This window comes from Chiloscyllium plagiosum, chromosome 4 (assembly GCF_004010195.1).
Source record: "Chiloscyllium plagiosum isolate BGI_BamShark_2017 chromosome 4, ASM401019v2, whole genome shotgun sequence".
Lineage (NCBI taxonomy): Eukaryota > Metazoa > Chordata > Chondrichthyes > Orectolobiformes > Hemiscylliidae > Chiloscyllium > Chiloscyllium plagiosum.
The window spans coordinates 28,958,716-28,970,725 of record NC_057713.1 but is presented as its reverse complement, the minus strand read 5'-3'; positions in this window follow the sequence as shown (position 1 = coordinate 28,970,725).

Genomic DNA, 12,010 nt, shown 5'->3' with positions numbered 1-12,010 from the left:
GTCACCTAATCTCCAATCACACACAATAATAATAAACACTTTGAGTTTCCATTTCTGGGTAAAATCCTGATTTACATTCTATATAGAGCCATTGAGTCATACAGCATGGAAACAGACCCTTCAGTCCAACTAGTCTATGCCGAACTATGCCAAACTAAACGAGTCTCACTTGCCTGCTCCTGGCCCATGTCCCTCCAAACCTTTCCTATTCATATATCTATCCAATGTCTTTTAAACATTGTAATTGTACCTGCATCTATCAATTCCTCAGGTATTTCATTCGAACCAGCCTCTGGTAAAAACTTTGCTACTCATGTCTTTTTTAAATCTCTCTCCTCTGACCTTAAAAATGTGCCCCCTAGTCTTGAAAACCCCCTCTTCCTCTAACTCACATCAGATATCCATGGTTCTATATAAACATCTTGATCAGTATCAGCATTCTATATTGGTCCATTTTACAGGAATGGATCTATTGAACTGAGGTGATTGGGGGAACCTGTCACACAGGCTTCTGTCATTTATGTTTGTAAAATCAGTATGTTTGCTTTAATCCAATTGTCATCATCTCTTTAACTTGGAAACTAAGTTTCCTCAGCTATCAAGGGTTGTCAAGAATGGTGGGGTGTTGGGTGTATTCTAATGTAATGTCTTCAGGGACGAGCGGAACAGTTGGCACAAACGGGTTGAAATATAGAAGCTCTTTAATAAATACAAGTGAAAGCATGGAATTGAACTCCCATTGAGTATCTTGCACAGACATGAAGAGCTGAATCTTCCTGGGTCATGATTGCAGATTTGGAAATGGTAGGGGGACCAAGAGAATAGATAGGAGCTTGGTAAGGCTTCCTGATGGATTCCTGCCAACAAGAAAGATTCTCATGCAGAAACAGGGGCTCAGATTGTCTGCCAATTGATACTAATTAGGTTGGATTTTTGTAGGTGTGGGGCATACCAGAGTGAACCTCCCACCTTCTGGGAAGCTCATCATCTCTTTATTGTTATGACAATGGATTGGAACTCTGAAGTCCTAGGGATATTGTTAACCTTTGATTCTAAAATGTGTTCTTTCAAAGAGGACTGCTACAGATGAAAACAGATTGTGAATGTGAATTCAGTATTGTCTATCAAAGTTCACAATGGGACTGATCTGTTGCACTTGTAGAGGGTCAGGGAAACCTCAGAGACAGACACTACAGGAAGAAATAATAGAGGCTAAATATCAATAGGTAGCCACCTCTTGCAGGCAATGTTTGTGTTTTTCCCTTCCAGGAAAAGGGATTAAAACTGGTTGCAACCCTGGTCTGTGTGCGCTAGTGGATGAAGGTGTACTAGTGAAAGGAAGATGTGCACTACTGGGTTTGAATGCTATGATGGTCGCAGGCTAATAACCACCCACTAATCACCCCTGCATTGTCACTAAAAGGATTCTTTAACTCTGAGTGCTAGTAGCCAACAAGCCAGACAAAAGGAAATGGTGCAACAGAAGGATTCACTCATTCTGAGGGAGGGCTACCAGTCAACCACCACCAAAGGAAACAGAACCAAATGATTTCACCAAAACCTGCCAAGCCAACAATCTCAAAATAAACTGTTTATCAGTTTGGTTGTGTTTTAATCTTTTTGAACTATTTTCATTCCTAATCTATGTTCGTGCCTGTTGTTTAATTAATTCTTTCCACATTTGGTAACAACTAAACTCACTCTTTTGTTATCTGAGGAAAGCTTGGTTAAATTAGCTCCTTTTGATATAAATTCATTAGTTTGGGAAAAGACATTTACAAGGGAAGAATCCTTTCCAAATTAAATGTGCTGTGCCCAACCGTGGGGGGACAGTGAGTGAAGAAGGGCGAGCCAGTTCTTCCTTCCTTACCCAGGAGCCTAATGATTTGGAGTATCCATCCAGAACTGTAATAATTTGAGGAACCTCACCCATTTGAGGGGGTCTGGCTGTAACCATGTAAACAGTATCCCTGTGACAGGACGTGGATCTGTCCAGAGGGGAGCCATTGACACTAAAGGCTTCACCTGCGGCCCAAACAATGTTAAAAAAAAACCTTTAAGGGACCAAAGACCTTCATCTGCAATAAGTTTAAGTTTTAGAATTTAATTGTAATTGTATTTAATTTTAACTTTAAACATTATGTTGACTCCATATTGAAGAATGATCCCCTCATGATTCCCGATGGTGGTGTTTGTCAAGCCTCCAGAATTGCTTGCTATTTGGACCGACATTATTGAGAGCCTGTCTCTAAAAGGACAAGTGCAGAGACAATCAATGAAGTGATGGCTTCCGGGAGCATTATGCCATCAGGAGTGCAGCCAGCAAGTGCTGGCTCAGTCCTTCCATTTAGTACCAACATCAGGATACTGACGTCCATGGGAAACTTCAGCACTTATAGGTTAGGGAGTTGGTGGCACAGTGGTAATACCACTGAACACCTCATCCAAATTTATTCTCTGAGGATATGGGTTCAAATCTCAGTAAGACAGTATTATACAGTAGAATGGGAAAGGTGTTTGATAGGGCAGTTTGTTACTGGCAAGATAGCGTAAACCTCAGAAATTAAGATTTGGATGAGAAGACCCATAGTTGATCTTTCCAATTTGCTTGAATTCAAGCATGTTAAGAGGTCAATTATTACTTCTACGATCACTACTGCCAATAGATGAGAAAGTGTCAACCCTCATGAGTTAAAAAACAGATATAGATGGGAGTTGGGGCGTGGCATTTTGAAAGCCTAATCCATTACCTCTGATCCTTGCCCTAACTGTCCCCATGACTCCCTCCCTATGATTTCACCACACCAGAAAGTCACTTACTTTACCCAATGCTCAGGTCGTCCATATTGCTGCTCCATTGTAGCCTTAATCTTCAAAGTGTGCTGCCACTCTTAGTGACTGCCGGCCTCTGATTAACCAGCAGCTACAGGCATGTGGGAACATCCCTATTTCAGGAAAGTTTTGGTTTTTGTAAGAAGAACCCACTGGTTCAGTTATATTCTTTAGGGAAGGAAATCTGTCATCCTTATCCGGTCTGGCCTATAAATGACACTAGGTCCATAGCAACATGGTTAACTCTGACTGTCCCCCAAAAAGCTGAGCAAGCCACTCAGATCAAGGTCAATTCAGGATCAGCAACATGTTCTGGCCTTGCCAGTGATGCCCACATCCCATTGAAGAATTTTTAAAAAGGGGCAAATTAAATAAATATTCAACGAGCCATCTTAACTCTTAATATTTAATTTTAATGAACCCTGATTTACTTCATGGAAGGAGAAAGTGAGGACTGCTCAGAGTAAAGAGCGTAGTGCTGGAAAAACACAGCATGTCAGGCAGCATCTGAGGAGTAGGAGAATTGACGTTTTGGGTATGATGAAGGGCTTATGCCTGAAACGTCGATTCTCCTGTTTCTCGGATGCTGCCTGACCTGCTGTGCTTTTCCAGCACTACACTCTTGATTCTGATTTATTTCATCCCACTCATTGTCTCCCATGCTTTCTGATGCCTAGGCCTTAAACTATACGTTCCCGTAATAAACATTACTGTCCCTTTTAAGACAATCATTAAAGGAATTAATTAGTAAAAACTATTTTTTTTGTCTGTTTTTATGGCCCTGTATCAGGTTGGGTGATGTTGAACAATTATAAGATTTTGAATTTGTGTGCTATCCTTCACTGTCTCGAGACAAAAATAAACCTGCAGATGCTAAACTCCAAGGTAGACATTCAGGAGGCTAGAAGAACAGAGCAAGCCTCCCCAGGCAGCATCAAATTGTTGAGAAGTCAACGTTTTCGGTGTAACCCTTCTTCAGGGGTCTGAAGAAAGGTTACAGCCGAAACACTGACTTTTCCACCTCCTGATGCTACCTGGCTTGCTGTGTTCTTCCAGCCTCCTGCTTCTCATCCTTCACTGTATGGCATATGTCTGTCAAAGTAAAGGAGAAACATTCAGCAGACTTGTGCCAACACATATTCATTTCCCATTATTTTTCCAATTGCTTGTTGATTAACCAGAGGTACCTATAAAACTCATTAATTTGGGATCTGGGAAAACCAAAGCAAAACCAGAAAGACCTAACAATAAGCAAAATATTTTGAGGCCAAATACAGAACTTACCTCCCTGAGAATCTATTTGGAACTGAGCTTGGCAGAGTAGAGGCAACAGTAAGTGCTAGAGGCTCCTGCTCTCGAAATAGATGAGTTCCTGTGTGACTTCGAAGATGAGCATTGGAGTGATCTTCTCACAATTGAATGGTCTGCAGTACTCACCATTCAGGATTTCACATCAAGAATGAGTACTTGAGTAATAAGTAGGAGATCACATGGCTTAGATAATGCTTTGGCTCAGTAGCATTAAAATGCCTTCACATGGGGTGGACGGGAAGGTGAGAACTGATCATCAAAGGATACTTCACACTGTTAACTATACACGCCTAAAACAGGAAAAGTAACATTCAGCTTTCAGCTCGGATTCACAAACAGAGTTTTTGGGACCAGATTCAAGCAGTTTACTTTAGTGGTGTTGTATTTAATTCAAGGTCAGGTCAATGAGCAAAACAGACACATCAATAAACTACACTATCAGTGCAGACAAATACGTGCCTGAATTCACTTTATCAAGGCACAGTTCACCATTTTTGTCTGCTATACTTTACACTTCTAATTTTCTCACTTAATATTTTGTCCTGAAGCATTTACATTTTGAAATTTAAATCTCTGTTATTAGTGAACAAATCTCTCCATGGTCTTCTACCTCCTTATATCAGTGTCTGTCTCCAGCCATGAAGCTTTGCCTCACCAGGAAAAGCTGTGCTTTCAACTGTTTAGGCACTAAGTCCTAAGGTCTGGAGTTCCCAAATTCCATTTTCTTTCTTTCTCCTCCATGCTTTTAGTCACCTCCCCTAACACATCTTCCTTTGGCAATTATATTGTCTGATAATCCTTCTTTGTGGCTTTGGGTTATTTCACTATGTTAGAAGTTTTATATAAATGCAAGTAGTGGTTGCTGGGGAAGCTTTGGACTTTTTACTGCTGTTTACTTTCAGGACTGCTGACTGAATGCAATAGGCTAGAGAATGGGTGTCAGCAAGATCCCCTACAGTGTGGAAATAGGCCATCCAGGCTCATGCAACTACTCCAAACAGCATTCCACTCAATCCCTGTAAACCAGCATTTCCCACAACTAATCAACCTAGCCTGCACATCTTTAGGCTGTGGGACGAAACCAGAACACCCAGCAGAAAAACCCACACTGACACAGGAAGAATGTGCAAACTCTACTCAGACAGTCATCAGAGGGTAGAATTGAATGGGTCCCTGGTGCTGTGAGGCAGCAGTGCTAACCACTGAGCCATCATGCAACTGCCAAAAACTAGCCTATATTATGCATTTGATGTCAAAGTTGAAGAATGGGAATACTGAACCTATTCTCTAGAGTCAGAGATGGACCAGGTAAAGGTGGGCGCAGGTTGGAAATTGGGAGGAAACTTGATAAACTTTCCCAATTCCAACAAAAGAAGGAAGGAGCACCAATTATATTATCGATATACCAGAGAAAGAGTTGTGGATGGAGACTGGAGTAGAACTGGAACAAAGAATCTTCCACTTACTCCATAAACAGACAGGCATAATTGGTGCCCTTGTATGTACCCATGGCTACCCCTCTGAACTCGAAAAAAATGAGAGGAGTTAAAAGAGTAGTTGTTCAGAATGAGGATGAGTTTGACCAGGCGATGGAGAGTGAGGGTGGGTGGGGATGGTTCAGGCTTTTTTTCCAAGAAGAAGCTGAGAGGCCTGAGACCAACCTGATGGTAGATGGACGTGTAAATGGATTGCACATCCATGGTAAAGAGAAGGCAGCTGGACCCCACAAACTGAAAATTCTGAAACTGATGTAAAGTGTCAGAGGAATCATGGATGTAAGCAGGAAGGGACTGGACAAGGTGAGAAAAAACTGAGTTGATGTAGGAAGGGCTGTGTTGTGTGGGGCAGGAGCAGGCAGAAACAATAGGTCTGACTGGACAGTCCTCTTTGTGGATTTTGGGAAAGAGATTGTGCAGGTTTGGGAGGATGTCAGCTCAGATTCAAGCAGGGTGAGATCGCCAGATAAAATGAAGTTAGTGACCATAGTGGACACAATGGTCTGATGTTCTATGGTGGTGTCATGATCCAGGGGAGATAGGAGGAGGTATCTTAGAGCTGATGCTTAGTTTCTGCAATGTAGAGGTCAGTCCACCAGATAACATCAGCTCTACTCTGATCAGCAGGCTTAATTATGAAGTCAGGGTTGGATCTGAGTTGGAGTGGATCAATTTCCACCCCGCTCTCACCTTCACTTGATCCTACTTTGACTCTTCCCTTCCCTTCCTTGACGTCTCTGTTTCTATTTCTGGGGATAAGCTGGTCACAAATATCCATTACAAACCACCGACTCCCATAGTTACCTGCACTATACATCCACACACTCAACTTCCTGTACTTCATTCTCCAAGTTCCTCAGTTGCATTTAATCTGACGATGCCAACTTTGACAAGGTAGCCTCTGACATGTCCACCTTCTTCCTCAACTAAGGATTCCCCAGTAATGTGGTTAACAGGCACCTCAGCCAGGTCCGGTCCATCTCCCACACTTCCGCCGTCACCTCCCTTTTCCCTCCCACTACAGCAATAAGGTCCCCCTTGTCTTCACCTACCATCCTACCAGCTTCCACATCCAGAGGATAATTAGCAGCCATTTCTGCCACCTCCAGCAAGATGTCACCATTAGACACAAATTCCCCTCTCTGGTCTTGTCAGCCTTCCACAAGGACACCCTGGTCCCCTCCTCGTTCACTCCCAAAAGCCCCTCCCCCACACCCCAACAGCCCCACGAAAGGTCTAGCATCTGTCCATTTACTTCCTCCCTCCTTAGTATCCAACGCCTCCCCACAATTTCCAGGTGAAGTAGTGTTTTACCTGTACTTCACACAATTGTATTTGTTGCCCACAATGTGGTCTCCTTTACATTGGAAAACGAAGGATAGACTAGGTGACTGCTTCGCAGATTACCTATGTTCTGTCTGTGAAAAAGGCCCTGAGCTTCCAGTTGCCTGCCACTTCAACATACCATCTTGTCCCCTGGCCAACATCTCTGTCTCAGATTTGCTGCAGTGCTCCAGTGAAGCTGGAAGCAGGAAGAACAGCACCTCATTTTCTTTTGGGAAGTGACCTGAAAGTGGCTATGCAAATAGATAAGGTGATAAAGAAGGCATGTGACATGCTTGCCTTTATTGGACAGGGAATTGAGTCCAAGAGTTAGGATGTCATGGTGCAGCTTTATAAGACTTTGGTTAGACCACATGTAGTGTACTGCATTCAATTCTGGTTGCCACATTACCGGAGGCTTTGAAGTGAGTGTAGAAGAGGTTTGCCAGGATTCTTCCTGGATTAGAGGGTATGAGCTATAAGGAGAGTCTAGGAAACCTCGGGTTGTTTTCTCTGGAGTGGTGGATGCTGAGGGAAGACTTAATAGAAGTCAATAAAAGTATGAGATGCATAAATAGAGTTGATGGTCAGAATCTTTTTCCTAGAGTTGAAATGTCTAATACTAGGAAGTATGCATTTAAATTGAGTGGAGGAAATTTCAAAGCAGATATGAGGGACAAGTATTTTACACAGAGAGTGGTAGGACTCTGGAACACACTGCCAGGGGTGGTGGTGGAGGCAAATGGAATAAGGGCATTTAAGGGATTTTTAGATGAGCCCATAAATATGCAAGGAATGGAGAGATATATACCAAGGGCAGGCAGAAGGAATTAGTTTCATTTGGCGTCATATTCGGCACAACATTGTGGGGCCCGTTCCTGTGCTGTACTGATCCATGTTCTATGATCTATGTAATCATATAGCATTCTGGACTCAATACTGAGCTCAATAATTTTAGAACTTGAGACACCTTCTCCCATGTCTTTTCCCCAAACCTCACACACCAAGCCTTTTTATCACCTGGTCTACTATTACACATTGCCCATTGTTAGCCACTAATAACATCCATTAGCAGCCATTCATTCACTGTGGCTGACTGTTTTCTGTCAAACAGTTCTTAGAGTCACAGAGTCATAGAAATGTACGGTACAGAAACAGACCCTTCTGTCCAACTCGTCCATGCCGACCAGATATCCCAACCTAATCTAGTCCGATTTACTAGCACTTTGCCCATATCCCCCTAAAACCTTCCTATTCATATACCTATCCAGATGCATTTTAAATGTTGAAATTGTACCAGCCTCCCTCACTTCCTCCAGCAGCTCTTTCTATACACGCACCAATCTCTACATGAAAAAGTTGCCCCTTATGTCCCTTTTAAATCTTCCCCCTCTTGCCTTAAAGCTATGCCCTCTAGTTCTGGACCTTGTCTATTTATCCTATCCATGTCTGTCATGATCTTATAAACTTCTATAAGGTCATGCCCCAGCCTCCGATGTTCCAGGGAAAACAGCCCCAGCCTATTCAACCTCTCCCCTATAGCTCAAATCTTCCAACCCTGGTAACAACCTTGTAAATCTTTTCTGAATCCTTTCAAGTTTCACAACATCCTTCCGATTGGAGGGAGACCAGAATGGCGCACAATACTTCAAAAGTGGCCTAACCAATGTCCTGTACAGCTACAACATGACCTCCCAACTGCTATACTCAACGTACTGACCAATAAATACTAGCATACCAAATGCCTTCTTCACTATCCTATCTACCTGCGACTCCACTTTCAAGGAACTATGAACCTGCACTTTAAGATCTCTTTGTTCTTCTCTCTGTTTGGGTTCTATCTCTACTTATCGTTTACTCCTTAACCCCTCCCCCCCATCCTATCATCTGCACAAAAAGCAACTTTCTCCTAGCTATTAATCAGTTCTGAAGAAGGTTCACTGGACCTGAAACATTAACTGCTTTCTCTCCACAGGTGCTGCCAGACCTGCTGAACTTTTCCAGCAAATTCTGTTCATGTTTCTGATTTCCAGCATCTGCAGATCTTTTGGTTTTGTAATCAGAAGGAGGTTTAATTGACCAAGCATGATCTAATGCCACGAGATTTAATTAGGTTCAGAGTCAATGTTGAGGACGCCCAAGACAACTTCCTGACTGTATAGTTTTGTGCTACCATTCCCTGTTGGATCAGTCCGACAATAGAATAGGACATACCCAGGGATGATGTTGGTGGTGTCAGTGACACTGTCTGGAAGGTATGCTTCTGTGAGTATGACTGTTAGGCTATTGCTTGACTAGTCTGTAGTCAGTTTTGGCACAAGCCCTCATTTTGGTAATGAGGATTCTGTGGTGTTGACAACTCTATATTTTTCATTTCCAGTGATAATTTGTTGGTATCATTTTTTTTGAGACTTTCCAGTGGTTTGATACAACTGTGCTGCTTGCTACATCAATTCAGGAGGATCTTGAAAATCAACTGCATTGCTGTTTGTCCAAGTCACTTGTAGACCAAAGAAAACAGCAGATTCTCTTCCTGAAAGGGAAATGGAGAGCCAGACAGAATTTTACAATGCTTTCTTGGTCACTGTTAATTCCACATTTTATTGAATTCCAATTTTACTGTCTGCCATTGTGAGCCTTGAATCCAAGTCTCCAGAGCACGTGCCTGGGGCTTTGGATTACCAATGCACTGACACTAACACTACATAATCACCTTGACAATAACGCTCACCTCTTTGCTTTTCTTCTCTGGGTTGACTGACTGACTTTTTATTTCAGGGCATGAGCAGCCTGGCTCCTTGTAATATTGAGCACAAAGTACCAATTATATAAGGCAAGTGGAGGGCGGTGCAGGGGTTGGGGGGGGGCAGCGGGTGTAGTTTGCATAAGGCCTCGTTATCAAATACACTGAATGCACAGATATTACAAATAACTCATTACCTTTGGAACCAGAAAAGCTATAATCAGTACAAGAGTAAAAGGTTGTATCAATTTAAGATAGACTTTACAATTTCTGATAGTTCATCAGTTTAAATAAACCTGATTCTTGGTACCCTTCTTTGACAAGGATGCTGATTCAAAACCTTACTACAAGCAATGTGTCTTTCCTGTGATTCTGTATTGAAGCTCTTTTGGTGGACATCATGCTATTGTTGACAAGATTAGCGTGGTGCTGGAAAAGCACAGCAGGTCAGGCAGCTTCCAAGGAATAGGAAAAATTGACGTTCCGGGCAAAAGTCCTTCATCAGGAATGAGGCTGGGATTCATTCCTGGTGAAGGGCTTTTGCCCGAAATGTCAATTTTTCTTGCTCCTCAGGTTGCTGCCTGACCTGCTGTGCTTTCCCAGCACCACTCTAATCTTGATTCTAATCTTCAGCATCTGCAGTTCCCACTTCTGCATCATGCTATTGTTGGTCAGGCTACTGTCAGCTTATTGATTGATGTAAAATTGCATCTTTGAATAATAGCATCTCAGTTCACATCCATGGTTTATGGAAGACATTAACTCCTTAATAACTAATCTTGAAGAAATTACAGACAATAAGCTTTATTCTTGAGTTGGATCTTGGCAGACCATGATGTCCTGTGGCTTATCAACAGTTGGAACAATTACTTTGTCTGAATATTTTCTGCTAACTGCATCATCTAGCAATGTTTGTGTGTATTTAGGATCAATTTAAAGAAAAAACCCAATCTTTTAATAATGACACATTAATTATTACATCTCCAATTATGGTAAATTGAAGCTCACTACTTGTTTAATTGCCCATTTCTGACTAGTATCGAAATGCAAATCAAAACAAGTAAGTACAAAATGTGAAATGGCTGCAGGAAGAGACGTGTTAGACTTAAAATGTCTCCTTCACCTCATTAGCATAATTCAGCAATATAAAATAAAACTAATTTTAAAACTGTCAAGCATTACTAGAAATCATTATCCAAACCCACCTAAACAAGAAATGACTGTCTTCAGCATGGTAATGTTTCTCTCTAAAGTCATTCTGATTGCTGAATCCCCAATCATCATTATCCACTGATTATCATTGACCATGTCCCGGATCAATGAGTTCGACACGCGGCGAGACATCGAGCATTTCTTTCCGCCGCCTTCACCTCCGCGCCTACTTCTTCAACCAGGACACTCGCCCACCCTCTGACGACCCCTTCTCCCGCCTCCAACACACCCCATCCACCTGGACACCCCATGCTGGCCTCTTACCCGCCCTCGATCTCTTCATATCCAACTGCCGCCGTGACATTGACAGCCTCAACCTGTCCACCCCTCTCACCCACTCCAACCTCTCACCCTCGCAACATACAGCCCTCCGCTCCCTCCGCTCCAACCCCAACCTCACTATCAAACTGGCAGACAAGGGAGGCGCAGTGGTAGTTTGGCGCACCGATCTTTTCACCGCTGAGGCTAAACGCCAGTTTGCGGACACCTCCTCCTACTGCCCCCTTGACCATGACCCCACTTCCCACCACCAAACCATCATCTCCCAGATCATCCATAACCTCAGCACCTCAGGAGATCTCCCATCCACTGCCTCCAATCTCATAGTCCCACAACCCCGCACCACCCGTTTCTACCTCCTGCCCAAAATCCACAAACCCGACTGCCCCGGCCGACCCATTGTCTCAGCCTGCTCCTGCCCCACTGAACTCATCTCTGCATACCTCGAAACTGTCCTGTCCCCCTTAGTCCAAGAACTCCCACCTATGTTCAGGACAACACCCACGCCCTCCACCTCCTCCATGATTTTCACTTCCCCGGCCTCCAACGCCTTATCTTCACGATGGACATCCAGTCCTTGTACACTTCCATCCCCCATCACTAAGGCATCCAAGCCCTCCGCTTCTTCCTTTCCCGCCGTACCAACCAGTACCCTTCCACTGATACCCTCCTTCGACTGACTGAACTGGTCCTCACTCTGAACAACTTCTCTTTCCAATCCTTCCACTTCCTCCAAACCAAAGGAGTAGCCATGGGCACCCGCATGGGCCCCAGCTATGCCTGCCTCTTCATCGGATATGTGGAACAGTCCATC